The 19,977-nt window shown below is 34.7% G+C and overlaps 1 long non-coding RNA gene and 1 other non-coding gene across 21 annotated transcripts in view; one reads left to right on the plus strand and one right to left on the minus strand.

Moving 5' to 3' along the window:
- The window catches only part of LOC120598611 (uncharacterized), a 380,220-nt gene that overhangs the window by 239,661 nt on the left and 120,582 nt on the right, over nucleotides 1-19,977 (plus strand). For 13 of the 20 annotated variants that reach the window (XR_005651655.1, XR_005651652.1, XR_005651657.1 and 10 more), the window contains one exon: nucleotides 1,957-2,018. The exons of 3 other annotated variants lie outside the window; for them this stretch is intronic. This is a non-coding gene — a long non-coding RNA (uncharacterized LOC120598611). Of the gene's footprint in view, nucleotides 1-1,956; nucleotides 2,019-9,929; nucleotides 9,991-19,977 lie in introns of all 20 variants that reach the window. 4 more of the 20 variants (XR_005651653.1, XR_005651651.1, XR_005651664.1 and 1 more) reach the window with 2 other exon arrangements.
- Nucleotides 8,157-8,272, minus strand: LOC120599203 (U5 spliceosomal RNA). Its single transcript, XR_005651815.1, has one exon. It is a non-coding gene; the product is annotated as a U5 spliceosomal RNA (small nuclear RNA).

Raw genomic sequence — 19,977 nt, forward strand, 5'->3', positions numbered from 1 at the left:
GCAATAGCAGCAACTGCTATTTCATTTCACAAAATTTTTGCAAAGTGTTCTGTAATTTAAAATTCCAAGCCATACATGTGCATATTGAACATAACTTTTGATTATCTAATAATACCTAATGCCAATTATGGAGTGATTTCAAACTTCAAGTAGGTCTCAAGCCTAGAATCCCCTGAAAGGTATTTTATTTTATATTCTTGCACATAAAAACCAGGTTTAGTATTCTAGAGTCAATGAGGAATAGCATGCATTTAATTGTGTTAGATGGGACAAAAATTAACTCTGCCTCCATTTTTTTGACCATTCAACCCAAGTGGCATAGAAATAACTCCATGCTTGACAGTGTGAAAAGTTCTTTTTAGGTATTTTAGGAGCTTGACATTGAAAATTTTAAAAAATTAACCTACTCTATTAGGTCTTCCACCTTTACGAAAACACTACAGTTTCTTTAAAAAAAAAAAATAGAGTGGAAGAAACTTCTACTTCCTTAGTATTTTTGCTTGCTTCCTTTTACCAAAGTGATCTAAACTCAGGGAAGCCTTAGATCTTCTCAACATAATTATTTTTGGAGAATTTGGTCATCACCTTCTCTGTCTTGTCAAGTATGGAAAGATTACCACAATGCCTGGCAGTGATTTCTTTTTTATTATCTTTGTTGTTAGTCTTCAACTGTGTCCCAAATCTCACTTCTAAACGGGAATACTCTTTGATTGATAAATTTATTTTTTTAAAGTACCCCATGAACAAGTGGAGTTAACAATTACAAACAGGAGACTTCTAACCGTTAAATCTTTTTATCCACTCTTCTACTCATCCATCCATTCATTCATAATCTCTACAAAACCAGACATTATGTTAGATATGCCGGAAATACAAAATGATATTAGAATTCTTTCTTCACAGAATATGATGTTCTCATGAGAAAAATAGAAGAAGTAAAAAGAAGTTATCAAGTTCAAATGTGACGGAAAGAACATATAAATACAATGTTTTGGGATTCTAGAGGAAATATTTACTTGAGTGGTTGAGAATCAAGGAAAATTCCTAGAAGAGACTGAATTCAGCTAGTCTGTGATAGAGGAGAAGGGTTTCTAGAGAATGTCGGAAGGGCTGGGTTTCGAGTGAAGTATGCAATGTGTACAGATGTGCAGGAGCAGGAAAGTTGAGCCGTTTGGCATTCAATATTCTTGGAAGATTGGGTGCATATTATAAAATGCCTATTGAACTGAAATCAGCTTAAGGAGGCTCTGCAGTTTTCACAGGGGCTCTTCTGATAATTGTGTGGTTTTACAGTGTATTTGGCACTGAGAACCCTTTAAAGACTTTTGGGCTGATGCAAGAATGTAAGATGCAAAATTACTCTGGAGTCATTATAATGTAAGACCTCAACCTAGAGGGACATATCAGAACTACTCAACAAGGCATATAGAGACACACAACTGTCTCTACCTTGTAAATTCAAACTCAGTAAGTTTGGAGTAAAGCCCATGCAGATGCATTTTGTAAAATCTCTTAGATGATTGACTGACACTCCATTAAGAAAGAGTTAGAGCATGTTGAAATGAGATGATATCAAGGATAATTAGACACAGAAAAAAACAAAGAAAATGAGACCTAAATCATGGGTTCTGAACCCGAAGTCCACATACCCCTAGCCTTTTGAGGTTTCATGTTCCCATGAGAGTACATGAAATATTTTGAGTAGATATTTATTTTTCTGGAGGAAATGATCTAGTAGTATTTATAAGATTCTCAGTGAAGGCTAAAACCACCCCAAAATTAAGAACCACTAGGGATAGTTAATGTGAAAAGGAGGAGGTAAATGTGAGAAATATCACAACTGTATAATTAAGAGAATTTAATGACTGAGTAGCTTGCATGGGGAGTTTACAAACTGTGGCAAGAAAAAAAGAAGATGACACTAATTTTTTTTTTTTTTTTACCTTTTGACACTAGAAGAACGAGAATCATAATCTTTTGGGGAACCAGCATCAGATCCCCCTCGGCTCCTATTTCAGGTAATAGAACTTTGATATCAGGCATATTGGATTCGTGGTATGAATGTGACACCAGAAGTAGATGTCACATGAGGAATGGAAAATTTGAAGGTGGTTACGTAGCTTGAAAATCATTCTCATGGAAATCTAGCTGAACACTTTGAAGTCAGGGACCTAGGATTCTTCCACCTTGTTTTTCTCTTTGAATGACTTCTATTCCCCAGGTAATCTCAAGACATTGGAGCTCAACCATGTTGTTTACTTTCAGTCAGTAAGAATAAGAAGAGAAAACTAAGGACACGATACTTCTTTTTAAAGAAGATTTCTGGAATTGTTACACCCCTTCCAATATAGCCTTATATCTTAGTTACCAGGTACACAAAGCTTTTGGGGAGTGGGTGCATTGAGTTTATTCTGGATAGTTGAGCACCCAGCAAACAAAAACAGGAAAAAGGGGAAACTCGATATTGCAGAAAAACAAGCAATCTCTGTCAAGGTGAACATAAACGGTTTTAAAGCACTCAATAATTAAACGAAACTATAAAATAGAGAAATTTTATCTGAACCTTCAGAGTCTAAATAATATATTTTGATTGGAAAGAAATAGACATTTCTTTATAACATCTTTTTATCGAAACATATCTCATTTCACTCCTATCTTTGTGATTTATATCCTGAAAATACTGGAGTTCTTCTGTGTGTGACTGGAAAAGTAGTATGACTGGTTACAAATGAAATTAAATCTATTAGTCTAATGTTATTAAACCTACTAGTCTCAAACCATTTTAAGCCAGTTTAAGATATTTTCACATTATTCTACAGAAAACTAGTTTATTAACAAAATAATTAAGCCCTTCTTCACAATGGTATCAAGTGTTCATTTTATAAAATTAGAAATTTCAGACAAATAGAAAACCCCCAAAAATATTAATCACATCACTCAAAAAATAACTTCTGTTATATAGTATATACTCACACCTTCTCTCTCTTTCCCTCTCTGTCTCTGTCTCAATCACACACATACATATTATACTCAATATTTTCAGAATTATTTGTAACTTTTTAAGTTACAAATGAACACTTTCTCACATATAATCATTTTGGCATATGCTCATTATGTTATTGTGTGAGTAAAATATAATTTATTTAACTAGTCTATATATAGGTGTAAATTGATTTTCTTGCCATCTTTTTTTCTTAATATAAACAATTCTGATGACGAATGCACTTTTATAAAATTATGTATAATGATTCCCTTGGGATAATAATTGGGACAGATGATAATGGCCTGAATAAAGGTGAAGACAGTAGAAATGGAAAGACAAGGAGGGATTGGAGAAATATTTAGAAGACAGGATTGATAGAGCCGAGTGATTAGGAGCTTAGTGGAAAAATATCTGAAAATTTTAAACTTTTATTATTTCCTGAAATTATGCTCGTTGCTTTATTTTTCTGTACTCGTGATCAGTGGCATCTATTCCTTTAGTGGGAGGACAGACCCAATCAAGAACAGAGTCAATAGAAGATTTAAAATGCCTTGTAGATTATTTTTTAAAACTTATAACAAGTACAGTTAGTAGCTCAAAGCAAACTGTTCTGATTTTGAAGAGCTGGACTCTCGAGAGGGAAATGGTTTTGTTTTTAATTCCTAAAGGGCAAAGCCGGAAATAATAACCCAATGCTAGACACCTAGATCATAGAATTTATAAAATTTAACCATAAAGTAGAGAACAGTTCAGGACATGAGCTAGAGTAGCTGCCCATCACACAGGACAGATTGCAACTTTCTAGGTTGTGGGCAGTGAGGGATCTGGAGTGGAAGAGGGAGGGGAAAAATTAGATAAAGAGAAGGAATGTCACCTATTCTGCTCCTTTTGTTGCAAATTCTGGAAGAAAGATGTGGGTAACAGATTCCTGTTAGGTGAGTATGAAGCGATAAAGGCCAACAGGGGTTGTGATTCCTGCCCACCTAGAACCTGGAGGAGAGGCAGCTTTGTAGATGCCTGTAAGAATATCAAGGGGAGAACTAGAAAGCATCTGAACTAGCACCCTTCCCTTCCAAACTTCAATCGATCACTTCAAGCAGAAAGCACTTCAGCAGGGCATGGAAGAGATCTGGAAAAGTTTCCTTGTCTTCAGTCACCATCAAGGAGATAGCTGGGAAAAGGCGGGGGATGCTGTGGAGTTTCAGAGGATCCACATCACCACCTAGAACCAAGGGTAGGGGTTTAATCAGCAAGACAGCTTTTTTCTCCTTTTATCTTGGTCTGTAGCAGACACACCCATTTATTCAGTCAGTCAACACATTGAGTACTTTCCATATGGCAAGCAGATAATTTTAATCTTGTAAACATCACTTTCATTTGTAAACTTGGTTTCAGCTACAATTTATTTTATTGTATTTGTTTAATGTTAATTGAACATAACAATGTCTTTATACTGGATGGAGCATATGCTTCACACAATTCTTATTTCTGGGTGGATATTAGAATTACAATTAGAAATAAAAAAATAAGTACACACATAAACACACCTACTCACAAAAATATAGGAAAGATTGATTATGATAAAGAAAATGTAATGGAAGGATTTAGAAAGATTATGCTTTGTAAAATCATATCACAGTTCTTCAAAATCATTGACTAAAAGAACATCATGAGAAAAACGATATTATTTTTTTGTTTAGTGCTTCTAATACCTTTTCTGGGAATTCAAATGGAACAGAGAATCCAGTGAAATCTGGTGCTTTGCATCATTATTAAGCTTATATCTGCAAGTTAATCATGTGTGATAAGGCTAAAATGTAAAAGCATTTGAATCGATAGCTCTTTCAGATGCTTTTCTGATAAAATTGTTTCATTTTCTTTTCTAATTAATTCATGTAAGTGGAAAGATTAAGGAAAAAAAAACTTATTTATGTTAGGAGTAACAGAAACCAAACAGTGTATTAGACTCTATTGTTTGCATCTTTGCAACCAATAAAGACCCTTTTAATAATCAGATCTCAGAAACATCTGTCTTAGAAAGAGGTGTACTTTCTGGCTTCCATTTACTTGAATCAAGTTAGGGTCATGAGCAGAGGTTAGGTTACTTCTACCTGGAAATGAATCAGAAAATTTATTCTGCCCTTTGATGTTGCTTTTCTGTTCCTTATGCCCCTCCCCACCCCCTTTTAGTTTCTTAAAATCCTAAAACTCCCTTTCATGTATCGTGGTTATTTAAAGGAATTTGAAGTTGTGGATTTCTATATTTACATATTTATGTACTGAAAACAACAGGGTAAGGTAAAATGTTTTTAAAAGGTGTAACTTCTTAAAGGAAATTCACAGATACCATAAGGAACTCTAATATGTTGGCAAATTTCAGGTTAAGGTTTTAGTGATATTTCTGTTAGAAGAAACCTAGTTTCCATTTTCTGTTTTCTCATTTGCATTACTGCAGTTATTCATGCATATGAAAAGGTTATTATTCATCTCCATATTCCTTAATCTCCATATCCCTTCCTCTCCATATTCCAAACTCAATGTGTTTATAAGTTATACATAAGAAACACTGCTATAGCTGTATATTTATACATATAGCTATGTGATTCAAATTTAGTATTACAACTGGATAGCAAGCCCAATTGATAACATTAAATGCTAGATGTGTCTTATTACATTATTAGTGGCATATCAAAATTGTCAGATATCTTCAAATCCAATAATTGTAACTGACAAGCTTTAGCATGATTTGTCTTCATTGGGAAAAACTGAAAGAGAGCGAGAGAGAGAGAGAGAGAGAGAGAGAGAAATGTATTTCTGAATTCTCCTCTAAAGGCATTTTACATATGGAAAGCTCTTGTTTCTTTTGCAAATATTTTAGGGAGATACTGTTTTTACTGTATTCATGGTAACTGGCTATTGAAGTTTTTATGTGCATAAGACATATCATCCTCTAAATTCAGAAATCCAGTGCTTTCCCAAAAAGAATTACAAAGTTTAATGGGCAAGAAGAAAAATGACCATATAGCCCAGCTTATCTCCTTCTAATGTTTGATTTTTCTCAACTCAGTATTCCAAGAATTTATTTCACTTGAAAGTTTAGGCAGAGTTCACAATGAAAAATTATTCTCCCTCTGCAGTTCTAATCCTACACCTTAGAAAAGCAAATGTTATTGCTTAATTCCCAAAAGTTTTCTCTCAAAAATATCTCAGAATTTGGGGATAAGAGGAAAATAGGATGACAATGAATTTTATGGACACGGAACTCATTCATTACAATAATGAGGTATCAAAAATCCCCACCCTTTGTGTCCTGTTTTATCTGTATTTGGGGATGACATGGAGGAGGAGAAAGAGAAAGCTTATGTTTTTCTCTTTAAAATTAATTCCCAGTTAGCCATTTGCTAGTGGATTATATTTAAGCCCAGAAGACATTATAATTTCATTTTTCTTTTCAGGGATTGTAACAGATAATACAGTGACTAGACAATGGTAGGCATGTAGAGAATAACCTGGTTTTCTAGACAGAGCCACTTGTCCAAGATCAAACAGCTACAGCACATTTAGGGTTACAGTTTCCTTCCTTTCCTCCTTATTCTCAACCGCAGTGGAGCCTTTTCCAACGTTGCCATGGTAACACTATATCTGGCTGCTAGCTCTGTCGTAAGTTATTGAACTGAGACTGGCTTTTGGTTTAGCAGATAATTAGGTTCTGTCTCACAGGTTCATTTTCCTGTGACTGGGACGTGAATATGACCTACAGCTGGCCTCAATTTCAGTGTCACAGACAAAACTTTAACCCTTCCCAAGCTCCTAAGCCTTGCTTATAAGGTGGAAGTCCAGTGCAGCTCACTCACACCTTGGAGAGGATTCCCAAGTTATTTTATTTTTCATCTTCGTTATAACACTGAGGACACTATGGGCAAGGTTGTGCACTTGGGGCATTTTCAAAATTAAAAATATATCAACAATATGGTATGTATACTTATATATTTTATATATAATATGTAATGGTTATTATTTCCCTGCTTCTTTAATAATTTTTTAGTTACATTAAAGTGTCTTGTGTTACAATTTGGGTTCTACAGTATTTAGATTTCAAAAACCCCATTCTCAGGAATATCGGCTCGGTATACTTATTCTCAGCTTCAAGAACTGTCTGCCTGTTGACTCATGCACCTCCCTTTCCTTTTCATAAATCCTAGATTTTAGCTGATATCGAAAGGATTCCTTTCCATCTAGGTTCCTTGGGAGTCACAGGCAGGTCCATATTATAGAGAACAATGTCACCACTCTACTAAAATGCCCAAATGTTCACTCAGGGCTTGAATCTTGCTGGTTTGGAAAAAACAGCAAAGATCTGCTCTTTGTTTGGGACAAAGAAAAAAAGTGTAACTTTTGAAACAGATATTGAATTCACAATACCCGTGGCAACACAGAGAGCTGTGGGGTTAATATGAGAGGATATGTCTTTTGATGTCAAACAATACAAAAGATGAAGGGAATCTGTGAAAATTTTATTGTATTTCACCTAAAACCTTACTATGAAAAGATAAGAAAGGAAGAAGGGATAGTTGAGACCACCATAATGAAAACATGAATTAAATTCCATAGCTTAATTGGCTGGAAAATCACATATCTATGTCAATAGAAATAGGGCAGATTTGTAAAAGGAAAGTCTTAGAAGATTCAATAGTTTTACATTGGAACTAGAATGTGTGTGTGTGTGTGTGGTAAAAAAGGCAGTAAAGCGTGTGTGTGTGCGTATGGTAAAAGTGGCGTGTGCGCAAAAGGGTAAAGGCCACAGCAGGTAAAGCGGTGGTAAGCGTGCAGCGCGCAGTGCGTGCGCGGTGGTGGTGCAGCGCGCGTGCAGCGCGGCGGTGCGGTGTGTGTGTGCTGGCTGCAGGCAGTGTGTGTGTGTGCTGCGTGTGTGTGTGTGCGTGTGTGTGTGTGTGTGCGCGCGTGTGTGTGCACGCACGTGGATACCACATAGACTATATTCTATTTTCATTCTCAAACTCTAGAGAAAAACATCTTAAATGGCAGCAGCCTCGCAGTCCTGAGTGAAAGCAGCCAGAGGGCCCAGAGGCATCCCGTGGATGCAGAGAACTTACTGGAGGGGTTATGGTCAGAGTTGGGGGAGTTTTATTAAGTAAGAGAGAACTCAGATGTGAGGAACCCAGTCGTTGCTAGTTATTCAGTAAACTAAGCTGCTTTTAACCTCTAATCTCTCCATGGAAATCTTTAGTAAAAGGCAAAAGATTTGTGCAATCTGAAGAAAAAACCAGAGCATTTTTAACCTCTATTCTCAAGTTCATAGCACCCGTTCTCTTATTAATGATCAATGTGTTTGTTGAATGAATATATGAATTCTTCCCTACTCTCTCTTCTATGTAGTAAGAACTAAATTAGCACAGTTATAAAGAGAATTTAGGAAGTCTAAAAACATTTAAATCCACAGTCCTTTAACTGTCTATTCATGGTTCCCAGCACCCTGAAAGTCCTATATACGCACGTCATCTCTTGCCAGCATTTTTGAGAGAACCACGTAACTAGTCTTCTCTCCTCTTACTACCCACTGTAGTCTTTACCGGGGACAGGAGATTGGGCACTAGTCTAAAATGCAAGTCGACTAAAGTCACCACTCTCCTCACCACTTCCCCAGTGGTTTTCCATGTAATTAGAATAACAAAACCCTGACTGTGCTTATAACTCCATATGACCTTGCCCCTGCCTACCTTGCGGACATCATCAGTCTCTTCTTTACACTTTCTACGTTGCCTTCCTCGGCCAGCAGAGCACATGCCCTCTGGAGAGCCTTTGCTGTTCCCTCTGCCAGGAATGCATGGCTCACACCTTTACTTTATCTGTTCTTGCAACTGGCTCTCTATGGGGTAAAAAAGACACTTAATAATTTCTGTAGTAAATTATCCCATTGTGGCCATTTAAAACTACCAATATGTTGTTGCTTAATGTGGATGGGAAAGATGGGCATAATAGTATCCTGAATCAGTGTGGGATGGCTCCAGCCCACAGCTGACACGTATTTAAAAGCTGCATTAACTTTGATCACTGCCACTGCAAAGTCTCAAGGAAAGAGTGGTGGTCTTGAAGGGTGCAACTGACTGGATGATCTCTTGAAATGACAAAAATAATGAAAAGTAGACAAACGTAAGGCTGAAGATAAAGCCCTTAGCTCAGTGTCTGATTGAAATACATACTCAGTTAAACAGTAGCTATTTCCTTCTTAGTTTGTTATTATCAGCACTAAACTTAAATGTTTAGCTACAAATTCAATTCATGTCTTTGTGTTAATAAGGCCCTTAACATTGAAGCAACAAAGATAAAAGAATTTTATGTAACTATTCATAACTCTGCCCAGCTCAAGGTTAAGATAGCAACGGCATACACCGATCAGAATAAAAGATGTGTCCCCTTGACTGCAGCTCTTTATAACACTTCACGAGAGTCAAGTTGTGTTGCTTTCGTTCAGTGTTAAACAGAATACATTTTAAGAGCATAGTTCAATTATTGATTGAATAGTGGGTTCAATTTAACTATAATCCAATTACGCTCCGACAAGTTCGAGACCAGGGATGAGCCAACAAAAAGGTAAAGGTTTCACTCAAGTTTCAAGGCAGATGGATTGAATTAATAACATGGATGCCTTATTATTTGGCCACAAACAGTACAGTTCAGCCCCAGTTGGACAAAACTAGTGAAATAACAGGCAAAATATTGGCAATGATTTGAGTTAACCAGGCACCAAAATGGACATCAGTCTGAAAGAAATTAGTGAAAAAAAAATATACGGGCCCTGAAAGACTAATACACAGCTTAGGTATAAATAATCTATATTAGAAGAAAAAGCTAATATCTGTTGTTTTAAATACTATAAAAGTACTTTTTGTATCATTTACCCTCAGTCTCCTCCACTCATTTCTTTCAGTATATAAAGTTTTCTGTACTTCAGTAAAAGATTCAACTGAGTGTTTGGTCTGTGAAATAAGGTAAGAAAGAAACTATTCCTTTTACCCTTCTAGCTAATCTTAATCTTTTTCTCTATGCTCCTAGTAGCACATAATTCAAATATATTGGTTTCGTAGCAGTGATCCTGTTCTGCTTCTTAAGGGCCATCTGTCTTAGAAGGCTCACTTCCACAGTGGATTCCATCTGCCCAAACCCTGGTCAGAATCTCCCCCAACCCCCAAATATTACTCAATGAGGTGAATTTTCTATTTTAATGAATTCTTCCAGATGTATTTTTGCTACTTTTTCTTTTAGTTTTCTACCTATATTAATATGAATGAAAATATATTTTAGATCATCAGATTTCTTTTTAAAAACTTTTATAAAAATTCCAAATATATTCCAAAAATTAACATCATCACATGTAAAGTTTTAACTATTCAACTTTTTTTTTTTGTGGGGAGGGAGAGAATTGACATCTTTTTTTCCCAGTTATATTGAGATGTAGTTGACATATAACATCGTGTAATATATTATGATTACCACAATAAGGTTAGTTAACACATTCATCACCTTTTTTTTTATGGTGAGAACATTTAAGCTCTAATCTCTTAGCAGCTTTCAGCTATACAATACAGTATTGTTAACTACAGTCACCATGCTGTACATTAGATCCCCCGAACTTATTCATCTTGTAACTGGCACTTTGTACCTTTTGATCACCATCACTCATTGTGCCCATTCTCGAGCCCTAGCAGCAACCAACCTACAACTTATTTCTATAAGTATGGTTTTCATAGATTCCACATATAGTAAGATCCTACAATATTTGTTTTTCTCTATCTGACTTATTTAACTTAATATAATGCCCTTAACTTTTATGCATGTTGTCACAAATGGATTTACTTCTTTTTTATGACTGAATATTTCATTGTGTGTATGTATATCACATTTTCTTTATCCATTCATCCGTTGGCAGACACTGAAGTTGTTTCCATATCTTGTCTTTTAGATAATGCTGCAGTGAACATGGGGTACAGATATCTCTTTGCGATAGTGATTTCCTTTCCTTTGCATATATATCCAACTATTCAGCCATTACTAATTTTGGGCCAATCTCTTTTCATCCATACTTATCATATTCACTCATTCACTTCCTAGTGTATTTTAAGCAAGGCCATGCATTATATAATACACATGCATCTATAAATATTTCAGTATTTATCTCTAGAGTACTTTTTTTAACCACAGTAGCATTATTACTCCTACAAATATTTACAGTAATTCCTTAATATCAAATATTTCATAAAAGTATACATTTTCCTAGTTGTGTCATCTTTTATAGTTAATTTGTTTAAATTAAGATTCAAACATAGCTATATGTTTCTAAAGTCTCTTTCAAGCTGTAGGTTTCCTCCTCTTTTAGTTCTTTGTGATTTATTTGTTGATGAAACTGAGTCAGTTTTCTTTTAGTGCCTTTTTCATTCTGGGTTTTGCTGATTGCACCCCTGCAGCGTCATTAGCAATGTTGTTCTTTACTGATATTTCTTGTAAACAGAGAACTAGACTGAAGGTTCTCTTCTTTTTTTGTTTTAGCAAGGTTCATTCATAAATGGTATCATGTACCTCCCACCAGGAAGCACATAGAAAATCTAGCTTCATTGTGGTTGAGTGGGGGAAGATTTGTGATTTTATAATTACTGTTGACCCTTGAACGACATGGGGTTTAAGGGTGCTGAGCCCTACGCAGTTGAAAATTCGTGTATAACTTTTGACTCCCTAAAAACTTAACTAGAGCCATCCCTCAGTGTTCATGGATGATGCGTTCCAGGATGCCTGTGGATACCAAACTCCGAAGATGCTCAAGTCCATTATGTGATATGGCATAGAACAGTGCATGCAGTTAACCCTCCACGTTGTTTGAGTCCCAGTTGTGAATTGAAAATGCTGTTTTCTATATGCAGTTTGTTGAATCCAAGATGCAGAACCCAAAACCCAAGGATACACAGGGCCAACTCTATATTTATTGAAAAAAAATCCACATATAAGTGGACCCATGCATTTCAGACCTGTGTGGTTCAAGGGTCAGCTGCATATATTATGGTTGCATCATCTGGTAATCAACTATTTCAAACCTGTGTTAGAATTTAATATGTCATTATTTCATAATATTTCAAAAAGAGCACCTTAATCCTCAGTGATTCCACCAGCTGAGCAAGTTTGAGCACCATTATTCTAGTGAATGTCAAACTCTAGATTATTTCACTCATACTGAAATTGAATTAAATTGTGTAGAAATTCCTGGAGAAGTAGCTTTGAACAAACATAAGTTTCTATGGAGACCTTCTCCAATCTAAAATAATCCTAGGTTTTTCTCAGGGGGAAAAAAAAATGGATAGGATAATATTCTGTTAGTAAAATTGTGTTGTGGTGACTTTTAACCTTAGAAGAACTTTAGAGAAAACCAGTATACGCTAGGTAATAGGGACAACTGAAAGTATCAGAACTATCTTGTGGTAGAGCATGTGAACCATTCCAGTCTACTCCAAGGAGCTGGTGCATCCCTGTCACTATCCTGGGATGCAGAGTTGAGATAATATAAATGCATGATATGATATGTCAATTGTCTTTTAAAATCAGAAGTATGTGTGTATTCTTGGGAATGGAAATAAAAGTGATTGTTTATGAAGTTTCAGAAATTTATGGCTTTATAAATGGCCACCTCTATGGTTGTCCTTTTGATTCTTATTTGTAAGAAACTGGAAAATTAAAGATTTTTAATTTATAGTTAGCTCATTTTGACAAAACTCTAATCTCATATTCCTCACCAGATGTAAAGAAGATATATCTTTCTGCTATATATATTTATTGGAGATAAATTATAGTTAGTTTTCAATTTATATATAGAGAGATGCTTTTGGTTTAAATCTATGGTATCATGTATAAAAATACTCCAATTATTCAATAATACATCACTAAAATTAGACCCATATCCTATTTTGAAACTGTTGGAAGATATCTTACTTAGACTCTGATAACTCTTCAAGTTCTCAGGTTCCCTGAATCTCTTTTCATTCTACATGAAGAATTGGAGAAGTTTTTCAGGAAGTTACATAAATCTACAAAATGAAATGTGGGAGTCTATGACCCACTTCTTATACTTCTATTCTTCCTACTCCTTTTGCCCTCAAAGTTACGATATAGATATATTGCTTTGTTATATCATTGTTATGAATATTTTTAAAGAATTTTGTTTTAATTAAGCTCCTTAATTTAATACATGATTTTAAAATTATTATTTCATATAAGATCTTGTCACAGTCAGGAACTTGGAGCAGGCTGAGCCTTTAGGGCAAAGTGATGAAATTATTGTGAAAATAGACAAGGATAGCTCAAGGCAACTCCAACTTAATAATCTCTACAGAACAATAGCAATGAGATACTCTGGGCAATGTTGGACCAGGGATTATTACACTTGTTATATGGTGGGATTCTTATTATTTTATTTCATAACATGTCAGGTCATTGACATTATCTCTTTTGAGTATGGTACTTTGTATTGCTTGCATTAACAATGTTTTGTGCTGATTAGAATATTAACAGAAATGTGTGAAATATAACTTATACCAAGGAACAGGTTAGTTTTTATTGGTTCAATAAAACCCATACTCTGAGAGTTTTACTCAAGAACTTAAAATTCAGTTGAGTATAAAGAAATGGCAATTACTCAGGAAGTCTCAGAAGGTGTTTATCATGAGCTATTGATGTGACAACATTTAGTGGTATATTATAATGTGAAAAAAAAAGTGTCATGAAATACAAGTAAATATATTTTGCATTAAATTAAAGTGTTGTTAAGTGTATAGTTTATGTTCTTATGTGACAGTTTTAGATTTTGTTTATATCCATTTATATTTATTTGAAAAGGCTTTTCTGTGATTCAATTTGTAATGAAATAACAGTACTTATGGTAAATCATTAAAATTCTGTATTGGTGATAGAATAGTTTTTCAGAGAAGGTATGCTTTCTATTAACATTTGAAAGTAATTATTCCTTATTTTCCCTGTAATGACAAAAACTTACATGGGAAGATTTGAGCCAGCACTGCATAAATTTAAATGTTCTCTCCTAGAGCACTCTTTTTTTGTGAGTGTGTGGTATTTTTAAGCAAAACAAAATTAACAAATCTTTGTACAAGCCAAATTAAAGAACTTGCCTTATTAAACATTTAATCTTGACTTTATTAGTTGCTATTTTTAAGAAATAGAGGCTGTACAATTGCAGAATCTTAGAGTTTCAGATATCTTAAAATCACCCACACTCTCCTCTGAGGATGGAATCCCTTAGCAGGACATCTGGTTTATAGCATTCTACTCTAGGACTTCACATTTCCTAAGGAGGGGCGCTTATTTCTTTCATAGGCAGTTCATGACATATTTGACTAGCTCTAATTCTTTTTAGAAAGTTCTTATTTGAGCCAAATTTTGTCTCTGGAACAATGCCAAATATGTCTACATAGTAATACTTTGAATATTTAAGATCTTTTTTCATGACCCTCTTCCCCACAGATTTTTAACACGCTATAATACATTTTTAAAGATATCTAAAATTATTTCTATCTAAAATTAAAAATATTGTTATACATTTACACAGAATTAAGTGTATAATCTTCCAGACCATCAAGTCTGCCCAAGATTTTTGAGCCCAACTACAAGGAGTTAGGGTCCAAATACAAAGTTAAAGAGAAGAGTGCATACAAGACCACTCTTATTTCTGACACCACCTGCAAATTCAGGGTTTCACAAATCCACCTTCAGGTTTGATAATTCACTAGAAAGACTCACAGAACTAACTGGAACCCTACTATACTCACAGTTTCGGTTGTTAAAGAGAAATAATACTAAAACTCAGCCAAAGGGAAAGATGCAGTGCAGAGTCTGGGAGGGTTCAAAATGTGAGGCTTCCATTGTTGTCAGGTGTGTCCCCCCTCCAGTATTGACGTATGACAATACACATGGAGTATTGCCAACAGGAGAAGCTCACATGAGCTTTAATATCCAGAGTTTTTATTGACTTGACACATAGGCATGACTGATTGATTGAGTTACCAGGTTGTCCAAAGGATTCACCGTAAATAGCAGACACTCCTAGTCCTTGGGAAATTCCAAGTGTTTAGAGGTCACCTCCCAGGAACAAGGTACAAAGAACAGATCTCAATTTGAACGAAGCCAAATTCCTTACCATGAAGTATCATTTACTATTTTCTTAGATAAAACACTCCCATTCCTTTATTTTAAGTGAAAAATAGTTTTAGAAACTCAACATATCTTGGTTGCATTTCTCTGGATAATCCCTAATTTATTAATGTCGTCTTTTGGGTTCCAGAAACTTTGGATAAATTTGATAATAAAATATATACCTCGTATCACTTGTCTCTAGAAGCTATCTCTACATTGAAATATTTGACCTCTATGCTAAAGTATGAAATAATACTTAAACTGGATTTCAGGCAGACAGAGAAAATCCTGACATTTAACAGCCATTAGATCCTGTAAAAGTTACATATTCTTCCTAAATTTCTATGTCCTCATAGACACAGAATTAATAATAATACTCCATATATTATGGGTTCTAAATGAGATCACATGTAAAATCTTTAATGTATCATAGGAGTTTGACAAATATTAGTTCTCTTCTGGTATGAATTTGTGTTTGAGAGGTATCTTATACAAATTTGCCTACCAAGTCTTCTAGACTAGATGTATGCATACATTATTAAAACAAAACAGAATTTATTCAATTCATCAAATATTTATCTAAGTCCAACTGGGAAGTGTAAAACACTATGCTAATGACAGAGAAAAAAAGACAGTTTCTGCTTTCCTGAAGTGAGAACATTTTCATAAATATCTTTGATATAAATAGGTGTTGAATTAAAGTACATATCAGGTGCAGTAATGGAAGTGCCAGAGAGAAAGAAATTCTGATTGGAGTTATTGGGGAATTCTTTAAGAAGGTGACATGTCGTGAAAGTCCCAAAGTACTAGGAGGGCTTTGATAGCACATTCAGGAATAATGATTACCATTTTTCAGAATTTCTGAATTAATTTAGTTGGTAGAAAAGTGAATTCCACATCATGTAAATAAATTTGTCATGAATATAGGAACAAAATATAAATAAAATGATCTTATAGTCAGAAATGAGTTCTCTAAAATAAGTGGTAACGTTCAAGAAAAAAGACAAGCTTCTAGTCAAAATCTTATTCTTTGTATTAAAAAATCTTGTTGATCCTGTTGGGATGTAAAGAGATTGCTCCTGTGCTTTGTACTTTGAAAACTCAGAAGACTCTACCTAATTTCTGAAATTCACGTCAGTTTATGAATTCAAAGAGATTACAGATTTTACTTGAGACAGGCAGTTTATTTAAGAACTTTGAAAGAATTAAACATAATTAATTTGTTCAGCAAACAATTCACTTAGCAAATATTCATTGGATGTCGTCTGTGTGCCAGGCACTCTTCCAGGTTCTGTTGGAAACTGACAATAAACAAGTAAGTAAACATATAGAATGTCAGATGGTATAAGTAATGTCAAGAAAATGAAAGCATTTAATGGGTGATACAGAGTGTCAAGAAATGGAATTGCTCTTTTATATAAGTAGATCGGGAAAGACCTTGTGACAGATATCTGAGCAGAGACAATTCTTAGTGTGAGAGCAAGTCAAGGAGATACCATGGGAAGAGGATTCCAGGCAGAGAAAACAGCCCTAACACTGGGCTCTGTAGTCCATTTTGTTATGAGTGTTCTCTCTCTAACCTGACTATTGCCTACCTCTGTCTTCACTTTGTCTTTGTATTCCCTACAACTGTGTGGCATAGTATGATAGCCACTAGCCACATGTGGCTGTAGAAACTTGGAATGTAGCTAGTTCAAATGGACAGCATGAAAAAAGGTAAAAAATTTCAATATTTTTCATATTGCTTAATATATTGAAAACATTTTGGAGATATTAGGTTAAATAAAATAAACAATCTATTTTTCTTTTAATTAACACATGTTTTGAGAGAATTCTAGATTCCTATGCAGTTGTAAGAAATAGTACAGAGAAACCCTGTGTGCCCAACAGTAATATCTTGCAAATTGTTTTCACAATGTTACTACCAGGGTATTGACAATGACATAATCATATTCAAATTTTCCTAGTTTTAATTGTACTCATTTGTTCATGTGTGTGTGTTTAGTTCTATGCAGTTTTTATATGTGTAGATACATGTTTCCACTATCGAGATTCAGAACAGTTCCTTCACCACAAAGATCCCCTGTGTTGTGCATTTATAACCACATCCACCCATTCCTGTGCTCCATCCCTCCCAAGCTCTAACCTTTAGCAACCACTTGTCTGTTCTCCATTTGTATAATTGTGTTATGTCAAGGATGTTATGGAAATGGAATCTTACAGGTGTCTCCTTTGGGAATTGACTTTCTTCCCTTAGCATAATTCTCTGAAGATTGATCTGAGCCATGGCATATATCTGTAGTTCATTCCTCTTTATTGCTGAATAGCATTCCATGATATGGATGTACCACACTCTGTTTAACTGCTCACCCATTGAAAGACACCTGGGTTGGTTCTAGTTTTTGCTATTGTGAATAAAGCTGTCATAAACATTCATGCACAGGTTTTTTTGTGTGTGTGAACATATGTTTTCATTTATCTGGAGTAAATACTTGAGTCTAATTGCTGGGTCATATGGTATTTGCATGTTTAGTTTTATAAGAAACTGCCAAATCATCATTCCAGAGTACTGTACCCACCTGTTTCTTTTTACTTTTTCTTAACATGGCTACTAGAAAATTTAATTTACATATGTGGCTTACATTTCTATTAGTGCTGCTCTGATGTAGAGCACCAAGAACTTCTCCATTCCAAGTTCTTCCCACATGCCTTTCTTTCTATCTGCATTGTGTTTTCATCATCCCCACACAAATGCTCGTGAACTTCTGTAACACAATGGTTAAGAGCACAGTATAAAACCAGATGGCCTGGGTTTTGATCTTGAATCTATCCCTTCCTGGTGGTACGATTTGTTAAGATATTTAATGCCTTTTTTCCCTTAGTTTCTTAATTTGTAAATGGGATGATTGTAGCAGTACTGATCTCAGTGGATTGGTGTGAAGATTGAGTTAGCACATGTAATGTTACTTCCTGATGAGACCCTCTGACCCCTTGCCCGAGAACAGATTTAAATTCTCATATAGGCTTCCATCGCAGTCAATACCCTCATTAAAATTGTAATTATATGATTGCTTCATATCTTTCTCTACTGTTCTGTTATATGGGTAGTGACCTTGTCTATCTGATTCAGTGCTGTATCCTCAGTGCTAGCACACAGCTGGCCAAGAGGAGGCAGTTCATATGTCATTGTCGAATGAATGAGTGAGTGAATGAAAGAGTGAATGAATTTCCTTCAATATAAGCATTTACTTATGCTTACTTAAAATATTATTTATTTTTTCTTCCTTAATTTTCAAAAAGTCATGTGTTATGCATGTTTCTCTGATTCAGAAGACTAGGCCTCTATCTGTAAGTTATATGGATGGTTTTTTATGTGTGGATCCTATGTATTGTGGATTAAAAACTAGAGCAGTGACGGAATTCAGTGATAAAAATCGACATATATATAATATAATATCTTTGATAGTTTGGGTTAAACTTTTCAGTTTAAGTAATCATTTCACTGTTTTGCTGAAATTCCTTGCAGGATGGTTGACTTCACATTACTTAGGCTCGTGGGTCTGATAAAGGCTGATCTCAAAACATTGGTAGCTGATATTTGGATAGAAGTCCTTCTTTCTACTTATTTAGATAATTTTGTCTCAGTATTCCAATTATTTAAGGCTTTAAATAGGTAAGCTTCATGTCATTCTTAGGAAAATCAGAGAAAACCATGGCCCAACACACTTGATTTTCACCTACCCACTCTCTGTTTAAAACCTAAACTGTGCAGCTATCAAGAACACATGACTTTTTCTCACCACACACACACACACACACACACACACACACACTCACACACTTGTTAGTGATCCACCTTTATCGTCTCACCTACTACAGTAGAAATAACACTGACTGATGGTCATTGACCTAAGCTGAGTGAGGCTTTTGCTATTAACCCTGTGGTCTCATAAAGACCAATCAACATGTTTCATCTTTTGTTTCATTTGCTGAAGTAATGAGAATGAGAATGAATTGCTGACTAAATACAAGTGTTCATCTATAGATCCCTAATAAATAATATCTCAATATTTGGATGCTACCAGACCATGTGCTGAGTTTCATTAATATATATATATATATATATACACACACACACACACATATATACACACACACACATACATACATACGTACACACACACACACACATATATATGTAAATAGTATATAATGTGTTTTTCTTCCAATTTTAACCTCAAAAGCAGGTATCAGTAGACTAGTGTAATACCTTAGCATGTTATATGCTCAATATCAGAAATGCATTTTAACTTTACACAGTTATGTGACAAAACTTTGCCATAAAATTAGTAACCTCAAATCCAAGCTCATCGTTATAGGAATAAAATGTCCCATCTTTCCATTGAAATATTTAAGCTCAAATTTGTACTGAAACATATCCAGGTATAAAAGATTGATTATGATGGCATTTGTTTCTAGTTTAATGATTTTTCAACACTAAGTGGATTTAAATAATACAAAATAACAAAAAATTTGCTGATTAATATTTATTGTTTACTTTGCATCCAGAATGATATTAAATAATTTACCAGAATTATTTTATTGAGATATAGTTGACATAACATTGTGTAAGCTTAATGTGTACAACGTGTTGATTTGATATTTATATATTACAATATGATTACCACCTTAGCATTAGCTAACACCTCTATCTTGTCCAATAATAGTCATTTCTTTTTTTGTGGTGAGATTTTAAACTATGTTTAACTACATTTATACTACATTTAAAA

The sequence above is a fragment of the Pteropus medius genome, unplaced genomic scaffold, assembly GCF_902729225.1.
Source record: "Pteropus medius unplaced genomic scaffold, Ma_sr-lr_union100, whole genome shotgun sequence".
Taxonomy (NCBI): domain Eukaryota; kingdom Metazoa; phylum Chordata; class Mammalia; order Chiroptera; family Pteropodidae; genus Pteropus; species Pteropus medius.